A 13,615-nucleotide genomic window follows, 5' to 3' on the forward strand; every position below is an offset into this window, starting at 1 on the left:
CCTATACAGCCAGACCACCACTGCCATCTGTAAAAAAAATATGGCGATAGGAATGGTTTAAAGGGAGCCTAACAACAGGCAACCTTCAGCTGTTGGTGAACGCCATGCCCGATGATGTGAAGGCATCACATTAGTACCATGTCCTGTTAACAGAGCCTTTTTCTCCATTACAGAACTGGCAGAAATGGCTTTTTTTTTTTTAAAGAACATTTAGTAAAAGACATTCCTAGACATCAAAGGGTATCGTAATAGCCAACGACTTCCTGCGCAGCCCATATAAGAATTCCAAATATGCCGTTCATTTCCCATTACCAGCCTATCTACATATATGCAAAAATGGCCTAAATAGGAAGGATTTATTTTCAGAACAAGTCATTGCAAAAACCAGTGCTTTTTAACTTGAGAACGCTGGGATCCGCCGAGCCTGCGTTTATAAGGGGAGACGTGCACCGAGCTGTCTCTGCGTGAAGTGCATTTATGACATGCTGCGGCAATTAGTCTAATTATGAAAGTGTGGGGATATGACAAGCTGAGAAGATAGGGGCTATCCTGGGAACACTCCTGCAGCCCCCTTCTAGACAGTACGTGGGGTCTGACTGGTGAAGGCTCCGCACCGTTAACCCCAAAGCTGCCTACCGAGACCACAAAGCATGGAGCAGCAGTGCGCCAGGGCCGACTGTGGCGCTCAAAAGGGTTTATAGGACGCGGCCCACATCCCCAACGCCGGGAGGTATTGTCTGTCTTTCCTTCCCCTCAAAAAGGTTGAAGCGTTGCACAGATGTCTCTTCTGTGTGAAAGCGTCCTCTCGAACACAATGGAGAAGAAAGCCCGATTACACACTGGGAAAAGAAGCGGCTTTGACATGCTAATCGTTTCTACAAGTCCTAGACTTTTTTCCCTGTTTTTTTGGCCAGCGTTCATGCCCGCTTTGGCTCGAGGATGGCTTAAAATCTGTTTCAAAGGCCACTATTATCAGAACATTTTTTTTTGTGGACCTCTCAACAGGTTCCAAAAAACCCCCGCTTTTATCTCACAGGAGGAGTGCAACATGTGTTTTGTGTTTAATATTCCTCTGTGTTTTGTAGAGTATCCTCTTGGTTTAGTGAAATAAATGCAGAATATTCAGAAGAGAACATAATGGGGCGTGATGTCAAATGGGGCGATGGATACTCCAGTCAGATATCCCTTTTCATAACAAATATTGATAATTTCTTTTAAAAAAAAAATACACATCTAGGAGTTCTGTGCCCAGTCCGTGGGAACGAGCAAGTGTTCATTTCTCAGGTAGAGGGCCTGGAAATGATGGTGGCACATTATCGATACTCCTTTATTACAAATCCCGCTCGGAACCACTGAAGTCTACAGAACTCAGCCAGTCCCGAAGAGAATAAATTGGGTGGGTGTGCACAAGCTCAACCTCCACTCCATTCAGACAGGCCCAATACTGGAATCAGGGTGGGTCCCAGCAATTGGGAAGTTGTCCCCCTATCCTATGTAAATACAAACATTTTAAACCACAGATTTATTTGTTCTCCAAGAAGGTAAGCCACTGGCATAGGTCTCTGGCAGTGGCTTACATTCATATACAGAACACATGCACACTTAGCTGAAATGTGCATGCACGTGAATGTAGGGGCTGGGAGAGGAGGTGGTGAACAGACAGGTATGTACCGTAATAAGTATGGATGCCATTAGAAACAAAAATCTAGACCCCAGAATTAATGATGGACCATCCAAAGGTTTCATGAACATCAGTCTTATGGTCTATTCATATCATATAATTAAAGGGGGTTGTCCATCACTCAGACACCCCAGTCTGAATTCCTATGTTTCCCGCCAATAAAATATGACTATACTCCCCTCCGATGCCTGTGAGATTCCACCGGTGTTGGCACTGGCACAATGTGATCACTGAGGTCAATCGGCACTGGCTCTTCCTGGGCTCGCATCGCGATCAGTGCGGCCTATCGGCACTGGCTCTTCCTGGGCTCGCATGGCGATCAGTGCGGCCTATCGGCACTGGCTCTTCCTGGGCTCGCATCGCGATCAGTGCGGCCTATCGGCACTGGCTCTTCCTGGGCTCGCGTGGCGATCAGTGCGGCCTATCGGCACTGGCTCTTCCTGGGCTCGCGTGGCGATCAGTGCGGCCTATCGGCACTGGCTCTTCCTGGGCTCGCATCGCAATCAGTGCGGCCTATCGGCACTGGCTCTTACTGGGCTCGCATCACGATCAGTGCGGCCTATCGGCACTGGCTCTTACTGGGCTCGCATCACGATCAGTGCGGCCTATCGGCACTGGCTCTTCCTGGGCTCGCATCGCGATCAGTGCGGCCTATCGGCACTGGCTCTTACTGGGCTCGCGTGGCGATCAGTGCAGCCTATCGGCACTGGCTCTTCCTGGGCTCGCATCGCGATCAGTGCGGCCTATCGGCACTGGCTCTTACTGGGCTCGCGTGGCGATCAGTGCGGCCTATCAGCACTGGCTCTTCCTGGGCTCGCATCGCGATCAGTGCGGCCTATCGGCACTGGCTCTTCCTGGGCTCGCATCGCGATCATTGCGGCCCATCGGCACTGGCTCTTCCTGGGCTCGCGTGGCGATCAGTGCAGCCTATCGGCACTGGCTCTTCCTGGGCTCGCATCGCGATCAGTGCGGCCTATCGGCACTGGCTCTTCCTGGGCTCGCATCGCGATCAGTGCAGCCTATCGGCACTGGCTCTTCCTGGGCTCGCATCGCGATCAGTGCGGCCTATCGGCACTGGCTCTTACTGGGCTCGCATCGCGATCAGTGCGGCCAATCGGCACTGGCTCTTCCTGGGCTCGCATCGCGATCAGTGCGGCCTATCGGCACTGGCTCTTACTGGGCTCGCATCGCGATCAGTGCGGCCTATCGGCACTGGCTCTTACTGGGCTCGCATCGCGATCAGTGCGGCCTATCGGCACTGGCTCTTACTGGGCTCGCATCACGATCAGTGCGGCCTATCGGCACTGGCTCTTACTGGGCTCGCATCACGATCAGTGCGGCCTATCGGCACTGGCTCTTCCTGGGCTCGCATGGCGATCAGTGCGGCCTATCGGCACTGGCTCTTCCTGGGCTCGCATCGCGATCAGTGCGGCCTATCGGCACTGGCTCTTACTGGGCTCGCATCGCGATCAGTGCGGCCAATCGGCACTGGCTCTTCCTGGGCTCGCATCGCGATCAGTGCTGCCAATCGGCACTGGCTCTTCCTGGGCTCGCATCGCGATCAGTGCGGCCAATCGGCACTGGCTCTTCCTGGGCTCGCATCGCGATCAGTGCGGCCAATCGGCACTGGCTCTTCCTGGGCTCGCATCGCGATCAGTGCGGCCTATCGGCACTGGCTCTTCCTGGGCTCGCATCACGATCAGTGCGGCCTATCAGCACTGGCTCTTACTGGGCTCGCATCACGATCAGTGCGGCCTATCGGCACTGGCTCTTACTGGGCTCGCATCACGATCAGTGCGGCCTATCGGCACTGGCTCTTCCTGGGCTCGCATCGCGATCAGTGCGGCCTATCGGCACTGGCTCTTACTGGGCTCGCATCACGATCAGTGCGGCCTATCGGCACTGGCTCTTCCTGGGCTCGCATCACGATCAGTGCGGCCTATCGGCACTGGCTCTTCCTGGGCTCGCATCACGATCAGTGCGGCCTATCGGCACTGGCTCTTCCTGGGCTCGCATCGCGATCAGTGCGGCCTATCGGCCCTGGCTCTTACTGGGCTCGCATCACGATCAGTGCGGCCTATCGGCACTGGCTCTTACTGGGCTCGCATCACGATCAGTGCGGCCTATCGGCACTGGCTCTTCCTGGGCTCGCATCGCGATCAGTGCGGCCCATCGGCCCTGGCTCTTACTGGGCTCGCATCACGATCAGTGCAGCAAATCAGCGCTGGCTTCAATCTCCTCTCTTTCAGACAAATGAAGACATCTGGAAAAAGTGAGAGAGAAGACGCAGCTCTCACTTCATCTGAATTCTGAATGTCAGTTACGTTTGTAAGAAAGGAGAGAAGCCAGAGCTGGTTGGCCACAAGGATTGCGTGACATAATAATGTCATAAAAGCCCCGGCAGAGCCAATGCAGACACCGGAGGTGAGTATAAGTGTCATTATTTTACTTGGGGGGGAGCGGGGAAGGAAATACAAGGATTCAGAGTATGTTGTCCAAGTAGTAGACAACCAGGGCTGTAGAGTTGGTAAGCCAAACCTCCGACTCCTCAATTTCCATGACACCGACTCCACCAAAATGGGCTCCAACTCAGACTCCACAGCTCTGTGTTAAAACCCCTATATGTTTGGCATTAACTCATCCAAAAGCATAAAGGAAGCCAGTGTAAAAATGTATTCATGGATGCCTTGATATTAGAAATTTGCAGTTTGAAGACAAGCCCATAAAACTATATACTGTGGTCTCCAATTGGCAGTCGGGTATGAACATGTTGGATCTCACGGATAAGCCCACGTCGCCAGACGATTGAATTGGACAACACCAATGTATCAGATAACTGCTCATAATTCCTAATAAAATAGTTATAAGATCTTTACATTAAATCATTTTCAATCCTCCACCCCGAGCCCCTGCAGATTTTTCTCTTTCTATACACCACATGACACGGCATAACGTGAGCGCTGTGTGATTCACATTCCACCGGGAACATAAATAGCCTCCGATAGACGACAGGATATGGCAGAAGGGAAAAAAAAAAAAAAAATTATTTTTACTCTGGAGCCCTTTGAGCCGGCAGCGATAATGCAGAGGATGCCAATCGCTGTTTCATACAATGAGGTAAAAGGCGAGAGATTTGGAAATAAAAACTCAGCAAGGGTTGACAAGGGGGCAAAAAAAGCATGACCGCCCTGATTCAATGCAAGCCGGCTCCCACTCCTCACACTCCACAAAGAAAGATTTGGAAGCTGCCCACACTGCTGGCTGGAAACTATTACGCTGCTCCAACTGTGGGAACGTTCCTGTGCACGGCGAAGTAATAAGAGCACCGCCGATCGCTGATACATGGGGTCTGATGCCAAGCTAAACATTAAAGGGCATAACCGCGTACAGAAAGACAGCACACCCTTATATACTACTCTGCTGATTAAAACAACCTGACACACATTAGGGATGTTTTTCTATCTAATAAGGTTTTGGGGGTAAGGTTTCACCTTTTGGAGACTGCCAGTTGGCATAGGATTATGTGAAAACGGTATGCAAATTAGCTCTCCACCACTATCTGCACCTTTATTATTAGGCTACTTAAAGGCAAGCTTTTGCTATGTAATCGGAGATCAAAATGATGTAGGAGCAGAGACCCTGATTCCAGTGATGTATCACTTAGTGGACTGCCTTTTTTTTGTTTTCTAGCTGTGGTGTAATGAATGTAGCAGGGTTCAAGAATGTTGAGCCCTGTCTAACCATGCCCACACCACTGATTGGCAAATTCACGTGTACACTGTAAACTGCCAGCAACCTGCCAATCACTGGTGGGGGGGCGGAGTTACACAGATCAGCCTGACTTGCCTGCACGTGAGATCTAGTCAGGCAGTGATAATCTCGTGCTGAGAAAACACCTAATGTATTGAAACGACAACACAGCCTGGTAAGTGACACATCCCTGGAATCACACTATCTTGCTCTAGATTATTCTTCTATCACAATAAATGGCAAAAAAAAACTCACAAATTCCTTCCAAAGGGTTGAACATAGACTTATAGACTTGCTACCTTCATCAGGTGGAACTATGGAGACAGTTTTTATTTTTTTTTGTAAAGGAGAACAAATTGACATATACCTAGAAATAATATAATGTATAAGAAGCATCAGTAAAAAAAAACTAAAATCCGGATTCATTTGAGCCTTCCAGTCGTATGCCTCCTATGGAAGGTGTCAAAAAAGGAGTATACTGCACTATTTATGGTCTTTTGCGGTGGTCCTCTGTATAGGAAAGTATAGGCTGCTATGTTTTTTTACACCTTTAAAGAAAAAGTTTGGTGATGCATACCGGCCTAATGGGCGCCACTTCGGAACGCGTCCGTCGAGCAGTAAACTACATTTCCACCTTTCCCGTCTCCTGCTCATCTTCTGGACCTCTGGCAGGGTGGATTTTAACCCTCTCCTACTTCACCATTATTGAAGGGAACTAGTCCGTTCTTGCTTAATGCAGCTAACACACAGCAAAGTCACTGAGTGGCAGGAACGTTACTTGGTGCACGTACATGAACGGCACGCCTGCTGGATGGGTGCACAATAATAATAATAATTTTTATTTATATATCCCCAAAATATTTTGCAGCGTTTTACAATTAAGCAGGGACATGTACAGACAATAGAAACATTACCATATAACACATTTCAACAGTTACAGAAGGAGCGAGGGTCCTTCTCGCAAGCTTACAATCTATAGGGGTACACAATGGGTAGAACATGCTGCTATGTAGGGTCCAGCCATCATTATGATAAATAAGGGTTTTCATATTAAGCTGCCTGATCCGGTCATCAGCCAGGATCTGTCTGAGTGCTGTGACGATGTGGAGACAGATGAATAGGAGGGAGCAGATTATGATTAACATTGAGGAGGGAACATTTAGGTTAGTGAGTTGAGGTGCTAAGTTTTTAAAGCACGATAAGTGCTAGATATTAGTCGGATCGTTTGGGGTAGTGCATTCCAGAAAACTGCAGCAGCATGAAAGAAGTCTTGGAGACGGAGGGGCCAGATTCGGATAATGGTGGATGTTAGTCTTAGATGAATTGTTGAATGGAGGGCACGGCAAGGGTGATAGACAAAAATGAGGGATGAGATTTAGGGCGGTGCAGAACTGTGGAGGGCTTTGTGGGTGAGAGAGGAGTTTGTATTGTATTCTATAGAGAATGGGTAACCAGTGCAATGACTGGCACAGGGTAGAGGTGTCGGTGAAGCGGCCTGATACAAAGAATGCCATATCCAGGATGGATGAGAGAGGAGAGGGTTTGGTCAGAAGGAGACTGATCAGTACAGATATGCAGTAGTAAAGACGAGAGTGAATAAGAGTGGCAGTAAGAGTTTTTGCAGTTTCAAAGGTAAGAAAAGGTGAGATGTTCTTAAGGTGCAGGTGACAAGAGAATGAGCGATTGGATGTGGAGAATAAAGCGAAGTTCTGTGTCAAATACGACCCTAAGACAGCGAGCTTGCTGCTTGGGAGTTATACTTGCACCACCCAAGGAAATTGCAAAGCAGGGTTCCCCCACCGAATGCAATAAATATTGAGAACTGCACACTCCTTGACGCAAATGAAGGAATTTACTGGATAGGCAATCTATGTATACTCAGAAACGGATTGCAGTGAAGGACAGAGGAAGAAGACAAGAAGCTTTCTTAAGCGCAGCCACATCAGCTTCATGTCTTTTTTTTTTTTCTCCATTTGTCCTTCATTGCAGGCCATTTCTGATGAAGCTCTGACAATACCTGGTGCATGTAGTCGCCTGACATCTATTTATTCTGCTTTGCTTATTTAGCACCATCATATTCCGCAGCGCTTTACACACATTATCATCACTGTCCCCATTTGGACTCACAATCTAGATTCCCTATCAGTATGACTTTGGAGTGTGGGAGGAAAACGGAGAGCCCGGAGGAAAGGAAAGTCACGCAAACACGGGACAACATAATAATAATCTTTATGTATATAGTGCCAACATATTCCGCAGCGCTTTACAGTTTAGCAGTTTCAAACACAAACAGTAACAACGTTAACAATACAATAATTAAAGCGAAATAAGACGACCCTGCTCGTGAGAGCTTACAATCTACAATGAGGTGGGGGAGATACAAAGTACAGGTGTGTATTTACAATTATGTATTTACAATGATGGTCCAGCCATCTTCAGGGGGTGGGGGATAGATGGAGATAGTGAATGGGCCACACACACACACACACACATGAAATGACTTTGATTAGTGAACATGATAGGCCGCTCTGAACAAATGTCTTTTGAGCGAGCGCCTAAAACTATGCAAATTGTGGATGGTCCTAATATCTTGGGGTAGAGCATTCCAGAGGATTGGCGCAGCACGGGAGAAGTCTAGGAGTCGGGAGTGGGAGGTACGGGTTAGTGCAGAGGTCTGTCGAAAGTCATTTGCAGAGCGCAGCGGTCGGTTAGGCCGATAGACAGAAAGGAGGGAGATGTATGGGGGTGCCGCACTGTGGAGAGCTTTGTGGGTGAGAACAAGTACTTTGAATTGTATCCTGTAATGAATGGGCAGCCAGTGTAACGACTGGCGAAGAGCGGACGCGTCCGAGTAACGATTAGCCAGATGGACGACCCTGGCTGCCGCATTAAGGATGGACTGGAGAGGGGAAAGTCATACAAACTTCTTGTAGACGTTGTCCCCAACATTACAAAGCAACAGTGCTAACCACTGAGCCATCGTACCGATGCCGCCCTCCGGTTCCAGTCACAGCGCCATACCACCTGTAGTGGCTGTTTCGGGTACTGCACCTTCCTGCCGCGCAATACCATCCAAGAATCTATGAATACAATTGAGAAAAAAAAAACGGAATATTCCTGTTTGACAGATTTCTAAATGTGACAAACTGACCGTTTCTTCTCAATGTAACACTTCAATAACGATGATTCTAAGATAAAGGCAGAAGAATTATGAAACTAATTTATAATTAAAATATATAAAATCCGCTGCCGACTTCTATTCTTACTCGCAAAACTGTCATTTCCAGTTGCCATGGAAACCTTACTTGTCATGACTACTAATCGAAATGGCCATTTCATAGCTCCCAAAAATGGATTGTTCTGTAGCCTCAAACCTGAAAAGGTGAGAGAAAACGATATATCTTTAGATACAAAACTACACTGGAGAAGAAAAAAACATAACAGTTTTTCTATGGATTAATAACATGATAGAAAGATCACAAAAAGACGTGTGTCCTGAACGGACGAGGGGTAAGTAGTGCGAATCAGCGTTCTGGAGGGAGGACTTTATGTATACTCATTATGGGGCTATTCCCAACTCAGCAGGTTATCATCTATCTTCAGGATACCTGAAAAATTGCTAACCGCTGGGGGGAACCACTGATCCCGAAAATGGGGTAAAGAAAAATCCTGAGAGAATGGAAAGACCTTGTTCATTGTCTATTGCACTGTCAGGGATAGCTGAATACAGTGTTCAGCCATGTCCGGCAGTCCAATAAACAATGACTGGAGCAGTGGTGTGACCATCATTCCATGAAAAGGGGCACTGCAGAAACCCGCTCTTAGGATTCGTGGGGATCAGCACATTATCTATGGATAGGTGATAAACAGGTAACACCAACTTGACAAGTTATGTCAAGACAGACCACCCACTGAAATGATAACGTCCAAGGAGCCTAGTCTACAGAACAGCTTTTGTTTTGTAGACACTACTAGGAATCCGCGCACGACCCCGGCCTGCCCCTCCCGCGCACGACCCCGGCCTGCCCCTCCCGCGCACGACCCCGGCCTGCTCCTCCCGCGCACGACCCCGGCCTGCCCCTCCCGCGCACGACCCCGGCCTGCCCCTCCCGCGCACGACCCCGGCCTGCCCCTCCCGCGCACGACCCCGGCCTGCCCCTCCCGCGCACGACCCCGGCCTGCCCCTCCCGCGCACGACCCCGGCCTGCCCCTCCCGCGCACGACCCCGGCCTGCTCCTCCCGCGCACGACCCCGGCCTGCTCCTCCCGCGCACGACCCCGGCCTGCTCCTCCCTCGCACGGCCCCGGCCTGCCACTCCCGCGCACGACCCCGGCCTGCTCCTCCCGCGCACGACCCCGGCCTGCTCCTCAGGAATGCACACCGCAGACTCCAGCATAATCTACATACAGAGCCCCATTCATTCCCCGGGCTAGGGTAGTGACTTAAAATGACCCCATGGACGGCACAGGGTAACGGCATCACATAGAGGGATACGCAAATAGGACTGTTTTACAAACCACACATGCAATCTGGTGCCGCTTTTCAGTAGTGTTTCTATAGTAACCATCGCTTCTTCTACGATGTCTAAGACAAATCACGCCTGGGATGCGGAGATTGTAACGTCCTAGTGAAACTGGAAAGATATGAAAAATGGAAATTTCACCAAAATGGACAGATTAAACAAGAGAAGCTTGTGAACCATTGTGCAGAAGAGCCAGTAATCTCCCCACAGATACTAGGATTCATTATCAGATCTCAATGAACGTCTCGCTGAAATCCGCTGGTGGAAGGATGCCAGCTGGCGGAGATGGGGACAGTCAACAAGGGGTCAACTTTGGGTCTGCGATGGACAGAATGCTGGTACTGTTCATAGTCATCGATAACAAAGGGGTTAATCCCCCCCCCCCAAAAGAAGAGATCCCATATATAAAGGATAACGGCTGGGACCCAAAGCGATCCCAATATCAGAGTTCTGGAGCTCCCGAGGACAGGGCTCTGCAGCCCCTTCCCAAATGCAGTGGAGGTGGAGATGTTCCATCCTCTGCTCCATTTACTGTCTATGGGGCTGGCGGAAACAGGACGAGGCTGCAGAACCCTGTTTTGGGGGTTACTAGGGATCTCAGCAAGTTATCCTCTAACTAGAGGATACAGAAATCTCCAACAGTAAAGACATCTAGAGCTTATTCCCCTTCACAAACTATAGGAGAGAATTCAGTGCCAAAACCAGTGGCCAGCTATCCAGTGTCCACGTCCAGAAAGGAGCCCCAGTATACATTTTATCATGGTACCACTTATTGAACGGAGGCACGCTAAGGCCATGTTCACATGTAGCGTAAATGCTGCGGTTTTTTTCTGCAGGTCTACACAACAAATTACATACGGTAATCTCCGATTATTGTGTTTTTGCCGAGTTTCCCTTATTTGATGCATTTTTTGTGTGGATTTGAAGCTTTTGATGCATTTTTTAGTACAGAAAAGCTGATTCTGCATGCAAAACCCCAACTGTTATTTACATCCCTTCTGTCAAGCTCTCCATAGAAGTCTATAAAGGGGGGGAAAAAAATCCATAGAAGTCTATAAAGGGGGGGGGGGGGGGGAAACAAACAAAAAAAAACTGTTCCGCAATGTCTTTAAAGGGGATGTCCACTAAGAATCCCATCTCAAGCAGCACATTTGCACCAGTAAAGCACTTATGCGCACTTACGTTGCCAGTGCCGTTACTGGCACAGCTGTGTTGCTGCTGTCGAACAGCCATGACATGCAGCCGCGGGGACTCGAACATATTATTCAAGCACGCCGAAGACACTCGGTTAGCACTGGAGCATGCTCAGATAACACCTTATTTGAGCATGCTCGCTCATCACTGGTGAGAGTGTTGTTCGCAATGCCTTCTGTCAGGGAGGATTTGCCTGCATTTGGTTATGTTTTACATAGTCTTCTCCAGCCACTGACTTCATTGTGCAAACAGTCATGTCCCTGCCTGAGACAAGCTGTCATAAAGCTCGGCTGGGCAGGGTTATTAACCAGCTGTGTGCTGTGGCCATCCATTACCCAGCACTGCTGACCTGACAGTCTTTCTCTGCTGCCGAAGTTGTCATCGAGAGTGACATAATACACCATGAAACCACAGGAGAGCTTTCTGTGCAGCTGAGCATGGTGGACTGGATGTGATGGAGAACAGAGGTGTAAAGGGCAGCGCACCGACATCTCTATACAGATGGAAAATAGCACAGCTGTAAAAGAGAACCTGCTGGAGCTTCCAACATTGTTATTTATTGCAGCGGTTATCCAACTCGGAAACATTACTTAAATGAAAAAAAAAAGGTGAAATACCAGACAGAGCCCAGTAGAAAAGGATGGCTCTACTTTTCTTTTCTTTTTTTCTAGCACAGCCACTTAAATGATGCATTTACAGTAATGATGAACGAACGTGCTGAGATAAGGTGTTATCTGAGCATGCTCAGGTGCTAACCGAGTGTCTTCGGTGTGCCCGAATACTATGTTAGAGTCACCGCGGCTGCATGTCTCTCGGCTATTTGACAGCTGCAACACATGCAGGGATTGTCTAACAAACAGGTAAACCCTGCATGTGTTGCGGCTGTCGAACAGCAGCAGTAGGAAACTGAACATATTTTTCAAGCAAGCCAAAGACACTCTGTTAGCATCCGAGCATGCTCAGATAACACCTTATCTGAGAAGATTCGCTCATCACTAGTTTACATGGCTCAGATACGGAGCAGATTTTTCAATCCAAATTTTCAGACGGAAGATCTGCTGCATTTTACACTACCAGGTTTTACGAAATGTAATCCATGAATCTCTAAAAAAATAAATAAATTAAAAAAAATCAGCAGAGGAATCTGACTGCTACGATATGTCCATTTCTTTTGCTGTGGACTTTCATCTTTTGCAATGCACAGGTGAAACGTCGGCTGCAGCCCAGCTGCAACAAAGCCTACCGCGAGATTTCTAATAAGGCCACAATCACACGTTCAGCATCTGGTCAGTATTTTACATCAGTATTTATAAGCCAAAACCAGGAGTGGAACAATCAGAGGAGAAGGAGAATAGAAACATATGCACCACTTCTGGATTTATCACCCACTGCTGGTTTTGGCTTACAAATACTGATGTAAACCACTGACCAAATACTGACGGTGTGACTGTAGCCTAAAGCCGATGATCTACCTGTAACCAGCACCATTCTAGGGCTTAGGCCGCAGTCAGATGGTCGTATAACACGGATGATGATCATACCACAAAGCTTGGACTGGCCGGTGGCTTTCCTGACAGTTGCATAGAAATATAAGCGGTCACTACAGCCGCCGGCCAGTCCGGGAAATTGTGATGTGATCAATGTCTGCTATCCGTCTGACTACTCCCTTATTCACATGCTCAGTATTCGGTCAGTATTTTACATCAGTATTTGTAAACAAAACCAGGAGTGGAACAAATAGAGGAAAAGTATAACTGATAGATTGACACCTGCCTTTGAGGGTATGTGCACACGGATTTTTCCGCAGCGGATTTGATAAATCTGCAGGGCAAAAACACTGCGTTTGTCCTGCGGATTTACTGCAGTTTTTGTGCGGATTCCACTGCGGTTTTACACCTGCAGTTTTCTATTATGGAACAGGTGTAAAACTGCTGCGGATTCCGCACAAAGAATTGACATGCTGCGGAATGTAAACCGCTGCGTATCTGAGCGTTTTTTTTTGCAGCATGTGTACAGCGGATTGCGTTTCCCATAGGTTTACATTGTACTGTAAACGCATGGGAAACCGCTGCGGATCCGCAGCAAAATCCGCAGCGTGTGAACATAGCCTTAGGAGACACTCCTGATGAAAAATTCTGATGTGTGAATAAAGTCTCAGGCTCACTTGTCACCACGCTGGCTAAGCAGAGGTCCGACTAAGGTTTTGGCCGCTCCTCATTAACAGTGGCTATGACTCGGAGATGACTCATGGGTGGACAAATCGCTTCTACAGAAGAGGACGGGGTAATTCATACAAACTCAATAGTTCCCTTTCCTTTTTTGTAATTAATGAATAACCAATTGTTTAGTAAAGAACCAAGCTGTTCATTTTAAGGCAACGTTCACACTGAGTATCTGGTCAGTATTTTACATCAGGATTTATATTCATACTGAATGTGGCCAAAAGGGCATCTATCATTTCATATGAT

At 48.2% G+C, this 13,615-nt stretch overlaps 1 protein-coding gene across 2 annotated transcripts in view; it reads right to left on the minus strand.

The window, feature by feature from the left end:
• The window catches only part of RASAL2 (RAS protein activator like 2), a 295,184-nt gene that overhangs the window by 278,018 nt on the left and 3,551 nt on the right, over positions 1 to 13,615 (minus strand). The gene's annotated exons all lie outside the window — the stretch shown is intronic.

Source organism: Ranitomeya imitator, chromosome 8 (assembly GCF_032444005.1).
Source record: "Ranitomeya imitator isolate aRanImi1 chromosome 8, aRanImi1.pri, whole genome shotgun sequence".
NCBI classification, from domain to species: Eukaryota; Metazoa; Chordata; class Amphibia; order Anura; family Dendrobatidae; genus Ranitomeya; species Ranitomeya imitator.